The sequence below is a fragment of the Mytilus galloprovincialis genome, chromosome 5 (assembly GCF_965363235.1).
Source record: "Mytilus galloprovincialis chromosome 5, xbMytGall1.hap1.1, whole genome shotgun sequence".
Taxonomy (NCBI): Eukaryota; Metazoa; Mollusca; class Bivalvia; order Mytilida; family Mytilidae; genus Mytilus; species Mytilus galloprovincialis.
In genome coordinates, this window is record NC_134842.1 from 80,051,177 (window position 1) to 80,067,429 (window position 16,253).

Consider the following 16,253-nt stretch of genomic DNA (forward strand, 5'->3'; position numbering starts at 1 on the left):
TACTAAATTTAGTCCTGATATCTATGATGAGTTTATGTAACTGATTTGGGTTACAAATAATAAATAACTTCAAGTCTTAATTAATTCACAAGTATCTATCTATTTATATCAGTCTACCTTCAAGATTTTGGAGGACAATGATAATTTAATATAGTCCCAAGAGACCAATCTTTGACCCAGAAGTGTCGGTATGAAAGATAAGTGCGTCGGAAAGTTATTGAGTGTTTCAGAAGAATTAGATTGTATATATCATGAGAAAAATAACCAGATGTCTGTGAACATTTGTTACAGTTAGTAAAATCTGTATTATTGCCCCTGACTGTGTACTAGATGTACAGAGGTTTTGAAATAATATTGATTTATACATCTATATGAGCAAACTCAATATGTTAAGTGTAATTTTGACAACTTCGAATGAATCAATTCTTATTTAAAAAAAGAATGTCCTTGTCTGCTCATCACTAAGCTAAGTTGTGACCAACACTGCTTTTCATCGTTTTATTATATATCTAAACATGTCCAGTTTCTTGATATAAATAAAAAAGATTTACTAAATACAATATGGAACTACATTTGTAAATGCAATCACGCAATTGGCAGGATAACGGTAGCCATTTTGAACATTCCAAAGTCGAACAGCGCATTTACACATGCCATTTAACACTGTTGTACAATTTCATAAAGTGTCAAGCATTTTGATTATTTTTTCAGTTTCCATGGGAAATAAACTGATCATATATACCTGTATTGACATTTTATATTTGCGCAAAACGAGCGTTTCTTCTAAAGAAGACTTATCAGTGCCGCTCGAATAAAAATGACATGAAAACGCCAAATAAAGTACAAAGTTGAAGAGCATTGAGGACCAAACAATCCCAAATGTTTTGCCAAATACATCTAAGGTTATCTATTCCTGAGGTAGAAAAGCCTTAGTATTTAAAAAAAAAATCAAAGATTGGTTAATACTTAATTTGTAATCGAGAACATATCAATGATAACTCAAGTCAACACAGAAGTGTTGACTACTGGACTGTGATATTCTCGGGGAAATGAAACTCGATCAGCAGTTACTGCTTGCAACTTATCATCGAAACTGGGATTGACACTTAATATCTACGCCAGACGCGCGTTTCGTCTACCAAAAACTATCAGTGACGCTTGAATTCAAAAAGTTAAAAGAACTAAAAAGCCGAATAAAGTACGAAGTTGAAGAGCATTAAAAACCACACTTTTCTAAACGTTTTGCCAAATACAACTGAATAATTTGACAATATTGTAACACTCATGACATCCAACACATGGCAAAATGTCTTACTGACAATACCAGAAGGTAGGCATTGATCGGAGTATGATGTTTTACAACACCAGCACAATACCGACAGGAAATGTTGTCTTAGCTTTAGTTATTCATTTTAAATGTAACATTATTCTCATAATAAAAGATTGAAGTTGTCAAATAGAATTGTACTTTTTTATATAGATATTTGTCGGACAACGCCATTAGAACTTTATACATTGATACTTTTGCGGACTACTTAAATGTGGAGTTAATGTGAGTATACACTATACTGTCAACAAGTAATATTAATGTTTATAGCATGTAAGTATGAACAAATATTATAATAGTTCATGAAAATGACAGATTGTGATTGGCTAATACCAGGGAAATAATTTATTGTATCCGATGTCTCAGAGGGAGATAGTTTTCTTTTAAAAGTCTTTTCGTGAGGATCGATAATCTAAAAGACAATGAATTAAAAAAGTAAATTAAAAAGCTCCGAGGAAAATTTAGAACAGAGAGTATCGAAGCAAATGAACTATGTCCAGTGCATGATGTTTTGTCGATATTGTCAACATCGCAATGCCAACTTTATAGTGTCGTTTACATTGTATCCTATCCGTATGTTATATACCTTTCTGTTTACATCGTTCACAGCGTATACATCGCGATGTTGACAATATCGTATCAACGTCGTGTTTATATTGTGTATATAAAGTCTATACTTTTCTGTTTACATCGTTCACATCGTATACATCGCAATGTTGACAATATCGTTTCAACATTGTGTTTATTTTGTATATATGTCGTGTAAAAGTTGTGATTTTGTACAGATTATAACATGTACAAAAATATTGTACATGTTATAATTTGTATAATGCAAAATTACAGGTTACAACATGTACACAAGTGCCTCGTACATGTTATAACCTGTACAAAATATTGCTAAAAATGGTTTTAACTTGTACAAATTTGTAAAATAAAGATATGTTTCTATTATCGCAACAGATGTTTTAACCTCAATAATATTTTCGTCACTTTCTTATAATCATTCATTGTTAGTGTATTTCGTCATTTTTTGATACAGTTAATGTCCAGGGGTCGGTATTACGAAGTATTCCTAAACCTGTCATACAATGTAACTTAGGACATGTCTTATGGTCTACTTATGACTATCTATGAACACATCTCAGACCTATTCTCAAAGCTGTCTTATGATGATCTTAGCAAAGATATACGTAAAGGTGTCACTGTATCGGTTATGATAAGATTCAAGGATTAAATGATGCATCGTTGTTTAAAATCAATACATTGACGGTTTATTGTTGACAAAAGGATAAGATGGTGCATCATTGATTAAAATCAATACATGGAAGGTATATTGTTGACAAAAGGATAAGATGGTGCATCATTGATTAAAATCAATACATTGAAGGTTTATTGTTGACAAAAGGATAAGATGATGCATCATTGATTAAAATCAATACATTGACGGTTTATTGTTGACAAAAGGATAAGATGGTGCATCATTGATTAAAATCAATACATTGAAGGTTTATTGTTGACAAAAGGATAAGATGATGCATCATTGATTAAAATCAATACATTGACGGTTTATTGTTGACAAAATGATAAGATGGTGCATCATTGATTAAAATCAATACATGGAAGGTATATTGTTGACAGAAGGATAAGATGGTGCATCATTGATTAAAATCAATACATGGGAGGTATATTGTTGACAAAATGATAAGATGGTGCATCATTGATTAAAATCAATACATGGAAGGTTTATTGTTGACAAAAGGATAAGATGGTGCATCATTGATTAAAATCAATACATGGAAGGTATATTGTTGACAGAAGGATAAGATGGTGCATCATTGATGAAAATCAATACATTGACGGTTTATTGTTGACAAAATGATAAGATGGTGCATCATTGATTAAAATCAATACATGGAAGGTTTATTGTTGACAAAAGGATAAGATGGTGCATCATTGATTAAAATCAATACATGGGAGGTATATTGTTGACAAAATGATAAGATGGTGCATCATTGATTAAAATCAATACATGGAAGGTATATTGTTGACAAAAGGATAAGATGATGATTCATTGATTAAAATCAATACATGGAAGGTTTATTGTTGACCAAAGGATAAGATGGTGCATCATTGATTAAAATCAATACATTGACGGTTTATTGTTGAAAAAAGGATAAGATGGTGCATTATTGATTAAAATCAATACATGGAAGGTATATTGTTGACAAAAGGATAAGATGGTGCATCATTGATTAAAATCAATACATGGAAGGTATATTGTTGACAAAAGGATAAGATGGTGCATCATTGATTAAAATCAATACATTGACGGTTTGTTGTTGACAAAAGGATAAGATGGTGCATCATTGATTAAAATCAATACATGGAAGGTTTATTGTTGACAAAAGGATAAGATGATGCATCATTGATTAAAATCAATACATTGACGGTTTGTTGTTGACAAAAGGATAAGATGGTGCATCGTTGATTAAAATCAATACATTGACAGTTTGTTGTTGACAAAAGGATAAGATGGTGCATCATTGATAAAAATCAATACATGGAAGGTTTATTGTTGACAAAAGGATAAGATGATGCATCATTGATTAAAATCAATACATTGACGGTTTGTTGTTGACAAAAGGATAAGATGGTGCATCATTGATTAAAATCAATACATTGACGGTTTATTGTTGACAAAAGGATAAGATGGTGCATCATTAATTAAAATCAATACATTGACGGTTTGTTGTTGACAACTAATGATAATCCGTCAATGTACAAAGATTAAGCAGGAAAATAAAAATTGATGATAAGATAATAAATGAGTGTAATTTAAATAAATATATTTATGACTATCCTAAGACCCTGGTTAGACACCTCTTGTGTAGTCCTAACTGTAGGACCAACTTTAAGAGATGTTCTATTTAAGGAATACTTTGTGAAACCAATTTGCTTCGTAAGATATGTCATAAAACAAGCCTTAGATATGTCATAAGATCATCCTAAGACATGTTTTAGTCATGAGAAAGCTTTGTGAAACAGATGTATAGTTTTAATACTTTCTTTATACCTTAAAAGCCATTAAGTCTACAAACACTATTCAGTATTCTTATCTGATGAATTATAATTGTGAGTGTCCACTTTTAAGGCAACAGTAAAATACTTTCATTCTAGTTGACACTAAAAGACGTAAGTTGATAGCCAGGACAGATTTCTCTAAAAATAAAATTGAGAATGGAATTGGGGAATGAGTCAAAGAGACAACAACCCAACCACCAAGCAGACAACAGCCAAAGGCCACCAATACCTGTTTTCAAAGTAGAGGATATATATACGTAAATCTACATAAGTCATGCTGATGACCAAAAATGTTGACGAGTATATCCAAAGATATTTATAATAAAGCGGGGTCCTATGAAAACAATTCTAGCCCTCTCTTGCTTTAACAGAGTAAGCATTTGAGATATAGCTTTAGGTTTTGCATGCTATAAAACGAGTGGGAGGAATATTACGCAAAATTTTAAGGCATTGTTCTTAAAAATTTAAAATGAATTTAGTTACTAGTATTTAATGTTTTGTCATTAAGGAAATGTATGCTTTTAGTAAATAGTGTCACAATGATATAAGCCATGATGGACTGCATAAAACATACAATTACATGAAAATTTATTATGCCAACATAAGTCATGAAGCATACATTTCTGAAACTTTGTGATCATTGTCCTCTAAATTAAATTTTAATAACATTAAAAAGTTAAATCACAAAAATACTGAATTTAGAGTAAAATCAATTCGGAAAGTCCATAATCACATGGCAAAATCAAATAACAAAACGCATCAAAAACGAATGGACAAGAACTGTCAATTTTCCTGACTTGGTACAGGCATTTTCAAATGTAGAAAATGGTGAATTTAATCTGGTTTTATAGCGCTCACCCTCTTACTTTGATGACAGTCTCATCAAATTCCGTTATATTTACATTTATGCGTTAACTAAACAGACAATATCTATTTTATTTCATTTAGATCTATCTTAATTTTTGTAGAAGTTAAAACCCCTTTTAACCAATATTTCGTACATGTTATAACATGTACAATGTACTTTTGTACAAGTTATAACTTGTATGTTTGCATTAAACAAATTATAACATGTACAATATTTTTGTACATGTTATAACCTGTACAAAATCGCAACATGTACACGACACATATATATATATATAACGATTTCTATTTGAAAAAGAGAAAATCTATTTTATTCTCTTTTTCCCACTTTATTTCTATGAAATGTGTATAGATTTTATATTGGCAAGCTTGTATATTTTGGGGCACAAGCCCCAAAATGATAAAATAACAGCATTCAATGAGGAAGCAAGCTATCTCCATCATTTTCAGTTTGGGGCAAAGTCCCCAAAATGAAATTACAACATATAATTTAATATGTCTGTATTATATGATTATGTTGCTGATTCAAACGAGATATAGATTTGATATTGGCAGGCTTGTATATTTTGGGGCAAAAGCCCCAAAATGATAAAATAACATATTTTTGAAAAACAGCGTTCAATGAGGAAGCAAGCTATCTCCATCATTTTCAATTTGGGGCACAGTCCCCAAAATGAAATTACAACATATAACCTTGTCTGTATTATATGATCGTGTTGATGATTCAAACGATATATAGTTTTGTAAGCGTATAATGAAGATCTTGTAAAAAAAAAATTTTAAAGAAAAGATCAAATTAGAGCATACTTTCCGATAAGAGCAAAAACAAAGAAAATATCAGTTTGCTTGAATAACAAGTCAAAACGGAAAATATCGTAAAATAAACGTTTTCTATTATCTTTAATTAGTAACAACATTCTTCCTTCAGTCACAATGCCGCTTTTTTATAAATCAAACAGTTGGTGTTTTTGTTTTCGTTTGTATTGATTCACAATTTTTTTTTTGGTCGTGGCCTTGTAAAGCTGACTGACTATGCGGTATAGATTTTGCTCATTATTGAAGGCTGTACATTTACCTAACGTGTAAATGATTAAACCCGATTCATACAGACTATGTTAGATACTAGTAGTTGTCTCATTGGCAATCATACTTTATCTCCGTATGCACTTCCTTTCACACATTGTTCTAATCAGTCAATCAGTTTAAACATAGAATGCATGACAATAAATGGTGCATGTAACATTAGGCCTAAATGTGTCAGTTACTGCTTTGTAATGCCTACAAGTACATATCTGTACAAAACTGTTTGATAATATATTTTAATGGTATTCCAAACAATATTGTATGCTACACTTCTTTTTCACATAATAGCCTCAGTTGTCCCATATTCGGCTCGAGTTCAGGAGGTTGTTGGCTCAATAATCGGCAGAGTCAAACTACAAGACTTGAAAACGTGAATTTGGTGTTTTACCGCTTAACACACACCGTGTGAACTAGCCCTCAGTGTATCTAGTGAACTAGCGCTCAGTGTGTAGGTCCAGTACAAAACAGTGATTATATTCATGTCACATTATCATGTTCTCGTCCTGAATGTGTATTTTATTTGTTGCTGGACGTTAAACAGCCATCAATCCTTCTTTTTTTCTGAACATACATTACGTCTGAAACAAATAAATAAACATATGATATCTTACTTTAAAACATAAAAAAAATAATGGCCAACAAGAGATATCGATAAAATAGCGACATACTCATTGCTGATTTATTATATTTAGCATATTAAATTTAAATGTTAAATACTGAATTGAATAAAATGCTTCCCTGAGCACAGCCTGATACGACCGCAGAGGTCGGACCTTGAACAGTAAGGGCAAATTTGGACACAATATTCACGCTTGATACGATCTGAATTTGGATTGTGATAACATTTTTGACAAAATATAGGTTTCTGACACAAAATAAATGTGGTCAAATTTGTAAAATTTTAAAAGAAGAAAAAAAATATGAACTCCTTCAAAAAATTTGAAAAAAAATTATTCCCCCCCCCTTTTTTGAGCAATTACACCCAAACTCAATCCCAGCCTTCCTGTTGTAGTATGGAACCTTGTAGTGCAATTTTAAAGAGATCTTTGCACTTAAACACAAGTTATTGTACGGAAACGACACCAATGCTTGTTTTTGCCGTTTTCCCTATAGCATTATACGAACCCATAAAAAGAAAAAAGAAAAAGTGGTATGATTTCCAATGAGACATCTCTCTCGTAGTTTATTTTGTTAGTTCTGTGAAATGTATATTTACCGATATCTTTTGATGTTTTCATAAATTCTTTCAGAAAAAGAAAGTACCGGCATATATTTACATGTATATTCAAATATAAAATACTTGCATGAGGAAATTCTGAACGAATACTTTTACGCAACATGCTATTATTATATTGCCAGACTGTCTATGACATGTTTTATTCATATATCCTCTATTTGACAAATGGTTAGTTTAGACTCCTAGAGTCGATATTAAGAATTGAACGATAGACAGTCAGTGCATGAATTTTTCTTGCTACCTGATTGGAAGATATTACGAGACGTGAATAATCAAAGTTTATTGATTGGTTAGGACAATCCAAACCTAGTAAATGTCCTTCAATCCCGTAGAGTATCGGATTTATCCCCTCTATTTTAGCAATTATATTTTGCCTGATCGGAGATCATTAGGCTGTTGACCACTGTTGCGCATATTCATGATATTGGTACACAGGTAACTTTTATCTATAAATAGTCGAATCTTCTGGAGTTTCGTAAACAACAACGTTAAACGATATATACTACTTCATAACGTGTGACCTCACGTGTGTGGTAAAATTTGTTGATTGATGCACGTGGCTATTCTAGAAAATGAATAAATCTACAAAGCTAGAGCACTTTCCATTTTCATCAGCTAAGAGTCGAAAAGCCCTTTTTGAAAGGCTAATGCTTGTTTTCTGCAGTTAAAGTTGAACTGTCAGATGTACTTTTAAAAGACAAGTAACGATGCCTTGGTTTGTATGGTAATTACATTAGTAATGCTTATTAGTTTTGTGTAGAGAAAAAGTAATTAAACTTTCTGTTAAAGGTCAGTTGGTCAAAAGACTGACAGATTGTGTATCAGCTGTGATACTGTAAGGATGTGATTTTCCTTGAAGTGTTAAATAAGTCTGCATGTTATAAAATTTCCCAGCCTAACACAAAAATAACAATTTATTTGTAATGTAATATAATATCCCAACAGCCGACAGTACACTGGAATTTGGTTAATAGGTTTAAGGTCACTCACTCCCATCTCAACATGTCAACAATCTAGTGTTTATACAACAATGACATCTGGAGTTTTACAAAATGCTTTACTGTCCAGAAATGAAAAGTAGAAATAACTCTGTATTACTATGTATTAAAACTACAAGAAACTAATCTTATTAAACATACATGACTTTTTGTATTTAAAAATGCTGGATACTTTTCTTGGCTTAAAACACATTGCTCTCCCCCTTTTATTTGTTTGTACTTATTGCCTTTTTTTTTTTGGATATCAGATCAGATATATATATTGAGCAAATTAAACGTAATCAGAATAAGAAATGATATGATTACTAAATTAATGAACTAACTATTGCTTAAAGTCAATAACTATAACATAATAACCAAACGGCAAAGATAATAGTTAGTCCTGAACTTTCTTGAAGTCCTTGTAAAATGGACAAACGTTCAAAATTTGTGAATTAATTTTAAATGATAGATCTTTGCCGTGATGGGGTTTAAAAAAGTTGTCCGTGTTATCAAATATACTTTTGTCAGAGTGAAATTTAAGAGCAATACACCCCTTGGAAATTCTCCCGTTCCGACAGTTAAAGCCTTTCTAAAGTTGGGAACCCGTTTTGCCGTGCGGGACAGTGTATAAATACGCACCAACGTCCGGTGGGAATGATCACTTCAATAACTATTGCATCATCTCTGTTCAGCAATTTTCAGGGGTCTGTCCCTTTGAAATATATCCTTATTTCCTGTGAGATATTCCGATCTTTATACCAGGACGAACCCTATTAGAGTACCAAACTGTTCATATATTAATTCTTATTTGTTTCACCTGAACATGCCTAAAATATTTGCCACTGGACGTAAAGCAAACAACAATTGATCAAGCAATCATCTTGCTTTGTCTAATTACTGGGACTAGGCTTCGTTTGATTAAACAAATTTGTGTTATATGCATTCTACATTTTACTGACTGAGAAAATTATTAACTTTTACTTTTACTCTAAATTATTACTGTGTAATACAGGCTCACCTATCAGGCATTTGTCGCCGCTAGATATAGCCTTTTTGTGTTAATGCGGCGTAAAACAACCAACAATCAATCAACCTATCAGGCATTTGTCTATATACAGAAACCATACACAGAACTGTTTTTAGACTGACAAAATATTCAAGTTTAACTTCTATTTTTTTCAATGTTATCCCTTCTATTAAATGCTACATGGGGAAACTTATTTTTGGGTCAATATTTCTGAAAAACAGAAATCCTGGGTGTGTCAGCAGTAAAAACCCACCATACACACTCTTAATTCGTTATATCAAAATAATTTATTTACCCTTAATTGTCTTCAAAGTTATTGAAATGTTGTCCTGGAAAACAGTATTGCTCTAAACTCCTCTATAGGAAGATAGTTTTGCGTCTTTCATTGTCTCCAAAAATCTGTAGTGTACAAAGATGCTTGTTTAGAGACTAACAAATCTAACCTGATAAACGACAACTGAAATAAAACAGTATTGAAAGAAAATGGGGAATGAGTCCATGGGAAACAGATGATGCCCCAATTGCATATCATATAAAGTTATAAAGGGACAGAATAAGTAACATCCCAAACACTCAAACTTGATCTGTATCTTTTGGTAATAAGCATTGTGTATAATTTCATAACAATTGGTTGCGGCTACTCTCGAGGCTACTTAATTTAGAGAACGGAAACGACAAATTCAGCATTTTTTTTTCCATTTGTAAAGGAGCATATTAACTCTAGAACAGTAAAAGTGACACCCCCAAAATTCAAACTTGATCTGTATTTTGTGGTAATTAGCATTGTGTATACATTCATTACAATTGGTTGAAGTTAATTTAAGTTAGGGAATGGAAACGAAAAAGTCATCAATTTTTCCATTTGCAAAGTGGTAATAGCTACGGCGGGGGCATAAATATGTTTAAAAAAGTTACCCCCCAAAAAAAAGACACAGTCTCTTAATTACAAACGTGAAATACATATTTTAATACTCATAATGCAGTCGTTGTATGCGTAACTATAACTAATATGATTGATTGCGTTATCAATGTAAATTTTGTAAGCTGTTTTTTTTTAATTTAGCTAATATAATAAAAAGTGTCAGTTTACTAATCACATGGCTGAGAATAGCAATTTGTTCAATAAGGTGCAGATTAACATGTAGGTGATCTTTCAGCAGAGAAACAGGTTATTTACTTAATTTATTGTATAAAAACTATATATTAAACTATAAATTAATTTTCAAATAAATATCTTCAAGCATGACGTAAAAAAGTGCCGAAAACTGATTATTTGAGTGAATTTTCTAAGTCCAAGGACCATAACTCTGCACAAATTCATCAGACCGGAACAAAATTCAAATTTGAACTCTGTAGTAACTTGTCAGGATAACAAAGTACCAATTATCAAATCAATTTCTTCAAGAATGAGAAAAAAGTACAGAAAACTGATTATTTAAGTGAATTCCCAAAGTCGAAGGACACCAGACTGAAACAAAGTTCGAACTTTATCTGTAACTTATCATGCTAAAACAATACACCAAAGATCAAATAAATATCTTCAAGCATGACAAAAAAAGTGTGAAAAACTGATTTTCCGGACTGACGGATGGACAGACGGACGGAGTGCAAACTTAAAGCCCCAGTCGACTTCGTCGGTAGGGGACTAAAAAGCATTAATAGCGTTATGGAAGAAATAACTCATATCTGCGAGGATGGTAACGTATTTTCAAACCTTCAAACATTTTATAGTCGGTCTCGCCTTTGGCTCAGTCGATAACAAAAGTATTGACGGAACGAACATGTTAATCGATACTTCATATTCAGTCCTAGATCCATCTTCTATCAATTATAAAATACTAAAGTAGTGCTATAAATCTGTCATTTCATACTGATATGGGACCGATAATATTACTTAACTAACAGTATTTTAAACACAAAATTGTTAAAAAGTTTTAAGAAAATACACAGACACATTTGGGGTTGACCCTCCCCCTTTTTTAATTAAAAAAAAAATGGAAATATTCTTTGATGTATCATGACTTTCAAGATTTATTTAAAAACTAATTATTTTTATATATGGTTTTTCAATTATTTTAATCTTACAATTTATTGAAAAAAAAGAATTGTAAAAAAAATCGAAATCTCATATTTAATGAAAAAAATATATACTTTTCTTGATTGGTATTGTGTATTTCATTTTTATCCCTTCTTGCAACAATCATGAAAATTGTCACCTATAAATTTAGAGAGAAACCATTTGATGTCTGTGAAATAAAATAATATAATTGACATGATTGATGTGACAGTTTAATTTGGAAATATGGTGTTTTCTAAGTGGTACAGGAAATAAGTTCCCTTTTTATTCAACATCATTTTGATGCAAATTCTTGGGCTTAAATCATAGACTGTATTATGTTTTATTAATATGCGTACGTTTAGATTGAAAATAGACTTGATAAAGAAGTAAATTCAGAAATGTGATTAAATTTCAAAATGTTACATGCACCGTAATAACACATGATAATTTATTAGGAATCAAAGCTGGATTAGTACCTGAATGCACTCCAGTATAATAAAGGTCTATTGTATACATGTATATTATTGTCATTTTATTTATTTTCTTTTGTTACATCTTTTGACATCGGACTCGGACTTCTCTTGAACTGAACTTTAATGTTCGTATTGTTATGCGTTTACTTTTCTACATTGGCTAGAGGTATACGGGGAGGGTTGAGATCTCATAAACATGTTTAACCTCGCCGCAATTTTGCGCCTGTCCCAAGTCAGGAGACTCTGGCCTTTGTTAGTCTTGTATGATGTTTAATTTTAGTTTCTTGTGTATAATTCGGAGTTTAGTATGACGTCCATTATCACTGTACTAGTATATATATTTGTTTAGGGGCCAGCTGAAGGACACCTACGAGTGCGGGAATTCTCGCTACATTGAAGACCCACTGGTGGCCTTCAGCTGTTGTCTGCTCTATGGTCGGGTTGTTGTCACTTTGACACATTCCCCATTTCCTTTCTCAATTTTATATGATTTGTTAGATAAACTGCACAAGCATGACACGGAATCATTTATTTTTTTTTCTTCTTCTATATGATGAAAAAAGTAAAATATTTACCTCCAATTTTCCAAGGCTACCATCTTTATAAACTATCTACAGATTTTCTCTATCTGAATCTTGAAAATGTTGATTTTCTTCAATAAATACATCCTACGTATCCGTGTCGTTCAAGTACATGATAACAGATGTTGATATTTGTAGGTCAACACAATATTTAAAATGTACTACTTATGTTTGGTCAGAGTCGTAACTTTGAATTTGACGCCCACACATTTATTTTGTCACTGATGCCACTTTCAACGTACAGCATGATAAATGGTACTACAAAGATATTCATGTATTGTTTTTGTCTTCTGTTTAAAACTTCGTGTTGCAAAAGAAGGTCATCACTTGAATACATTTAAAGGAAGATGAAGAAGAAAAGACAAAGACAAGGAAATAAATAGGTATGGATACATTCAGTGTTTACACAAACATGTACATGTGTTGTTGCATGAAATATTTGCCACTAAACATTAAGCAATCAACAAACAATCATTGATTATTACTATCAAGTTTTCTCATTAAACTACAATTTTCTGAACTTTGAGGGGAGTGTACACCTTTAATCATAAATAACCCGAACTGCTAATTAATGTGCCCTTGTTTCATACATGTCAATTGTCATTTGGTCAGTTGAATGTGATAATATCTGAAAATAATTGTTTTAGAATATAGCTCAAAATTACAATTACCGAAAGTATTTACAAGAATGATTGAACAGTTATACTTGCTAAATCTGACATGGTTGTGAAAATCAGAACACTTTTTTTCCAAAAGGCGGGTTTTTTTTAAACGAAATTTTTAACAACTTATTTCATGATAGATATTTGAATACAATATTACAAGTCTATAAGGAAATGATGCATTATCCTTAAATCACAATCAGAATCATTCTTTTTTTTTCTAAATGGATGAAATTGTAAACTTGTATAACATTTTTACTACTTTAGTCTAGTATTTTGGAATATATTCCTTAGGGTTTCTTATTCTAGAAATACAAATTAGAATATCAGTTTTCAGTTTCGATGTAAGAACTATTTATGGTGATCCCTGTAACAATTGTTTATTCGAAAGCAACATTTGTTTAATCTGAACAAAAATTGGTTTTCAATTAAATTTTGTAGAAGTGAAAAGTGCAACCATGTACTGTACATAAACACTACAGTCTGTGACATTTGTGTATTGCTAAAACAGAGATCATAAATTTTGGTTTATCTGTTACAGCTCTTATCAAGTGAATACTCTGACCTCCCATAAAGTAATCTAACCTGACATGACCGTTATATATACTGTTTCAAAATTTTTAGCGCAAACTATTCCTTACAAACATGTTGAACTTGTTAAGCTATTAATTTCAAATTATTTCGAAGGTTATAATATTAACACAGTCAGACTTATCACAAAAGAATCAAGAAAATTTTCCAAGTTAGCATTTGTTTTCAACAATACACGCATATCTCGTATACACATTTTTGAAATCTAAATTACAGAATTAAATTTTAATTAATTAAAATCTTTCAAGATACCATGGATACGGAGTTAATTTGCTATAACGGTCAATTTCGGTATTTTAATAACTTTCATTCAAAATTCGTTATAAAACAAAATTTTGAATTTATTTCAAAGTATTGAGTCAATTATTATTATTCGAAAATACGGTATTAAATATTATGATATTAAATCAACAATCACTAGAAAAAAAGAACTTAAGTCGGTAAGAACTAACTCCAACTCGTCCTTTGTACTCCCATTTACAGATGTAATATGGCAAATCTTTGTCCGTCCGTCTGTCGTCAACACATCGTAAATGCTTTTAACAATTTTCATGAAACTTTGGTGAATTGTTTTAAATATCTAATGACGTTAGCTACCTTTCGGTTGCTATATGTACATTTTTGATTTTTGTTTCCAAGTTATGGGATTTTATTGATAAATGAATAGGGGATTTTGTAGTTTAAACTTTTCGGACTAATACTCAAAAATACTTTCCCAATTTTCGTGAAACTTTGATACGGATGCGGCCACTTTCATTTTTGACAAAAGCCTTCTGAAAAGTAACTATTTTTTTTTGCATATTTGATAGATTTTTCATATTTAAGCTTGAATCGGAGCGTTTTTAATGACTTAATTAGTTAAAAAGTTTCACATAAACGAATTAAATCAATTGAAATAGACACTAAAGTGTTTAAAGAGGGTCCAAATATTTCGTTCGATGAACCTGAAATTTGAGGCAAAAATTGGCCCTTACCGGACCTACTCCTTTCTCATATCACATTGCAGAGTTATTTGGACGGTTATAGAATTTTATTAGTTAAAATGGGAACCGCAACCATATTTAAATTTGAGGAAGCCTTCATAGCACAGGCACTCGTCTCAGAAAAAAAATCCTATATACCTTTATATAACATGTTATAAAGAAATTCCTATATAACTTTATATAACATGTTATATAAAGGTATATCGGATTTTTTTTTCTTAGACGAGTGCCTGTGCTTCATAGTGCCGACTTGTATAGATATAGGAAGATGTGGTGTGAGCGCCAATGAGACAACTCACCATCCAAATAACAATTTATAAAAGTAAACCATTATAGGTCAATGTACAGCCTTCACCACAGAGCCTTGTGTCACCCCGAACAAAAAGCTATAAAGGGCCCCAAAATTACAAGTGTAAAACCATTTAAACGGGAAAACCAACGGTCTAATCTATATAAAACGAGAAACGCGTATAAATTACATAAACAAACGACAACTAATGTACATCAGATTCTACAGGTAAATGAAAAATAACTAAATCGTTTTAAGTATACTACGTATGTGTATAAAATTCTTTCAATAATTAGGAATACCAAAAAAGTGCTGTCATATAAATACATAATTTAACACTAGATACAAATGGGGTGAATATCAACAATAAAACTATACAAATTAGAGCTAGCTAAACATCCCCGTACAGATAAAAGGAGAATAATCTTGATGTTCATACAAATGTAGTACAAAGAAGTGAAAATTAGTAGATATTCCAAATAATCAAAGCTGGTATATAGATCCATATTAATATAAAATAACAAAAAAACATTATAAACAGTATCAACAGGTCGAATTAACAAGAAAATACGATTTGAGAGTACTCGCAGTTACTGACAGCTAGTTAAAAGCCCAAAAGAATTAGTAATAAAAAATCATGCACCAGAGACTAAAATCAACTAAAACACACATCCCAGGGATTTAGTATTTTACAATGTAACGTCATGAACAGTCAGAGAAGACATGACTTGTTCAATGCAAAAAATAAATGTATCGGCAGGTAGTAGGGTAGTGAAGAGCGACTTCGTTAGACGTGTGTGTGTCTATATAAATCCCGCCTCAAAAGAAGATACAATTTAGTTTTAATTTGCTAATGACAAAATCGATATTAGTGACAATGTAAACTATATTCAGAGATCTAATTACAATATTGGTACGATAACCCTTACTTATAAGTTTGTTTAAAGGTTCGATGAGTTTACACGGAGCACATAGTGATTTCCTCGCTTTAAGTACAATATTACCTTCAAATT

General features: G+C 31.4%; 1 long non-coding RNA gene across 1 annotated transcript; it reads right to left on the reverse strand.

Moving 5' to 3' along the window:
* Nucleotides 1–6,578: 6,578 nt before the first annotated feature.
* Nucleotides 6,579–12,927, reverse strand: LOC143074758 (uncharacterized). Its single transcript, XR_012978063.1, has 3 exons — nt 12,710–12,927; nt 9,898–10,001; nt 6,579–6,936 (listed from the first exon to the last, which is right to left on the reverse strand). It is a non-coding gene; the product is annotated as an uncharacterized LOC143074758 (long non-coding RNA).
* Nucleotides 12,928–16,253: the final 3,326 nt, after the last annotated feature.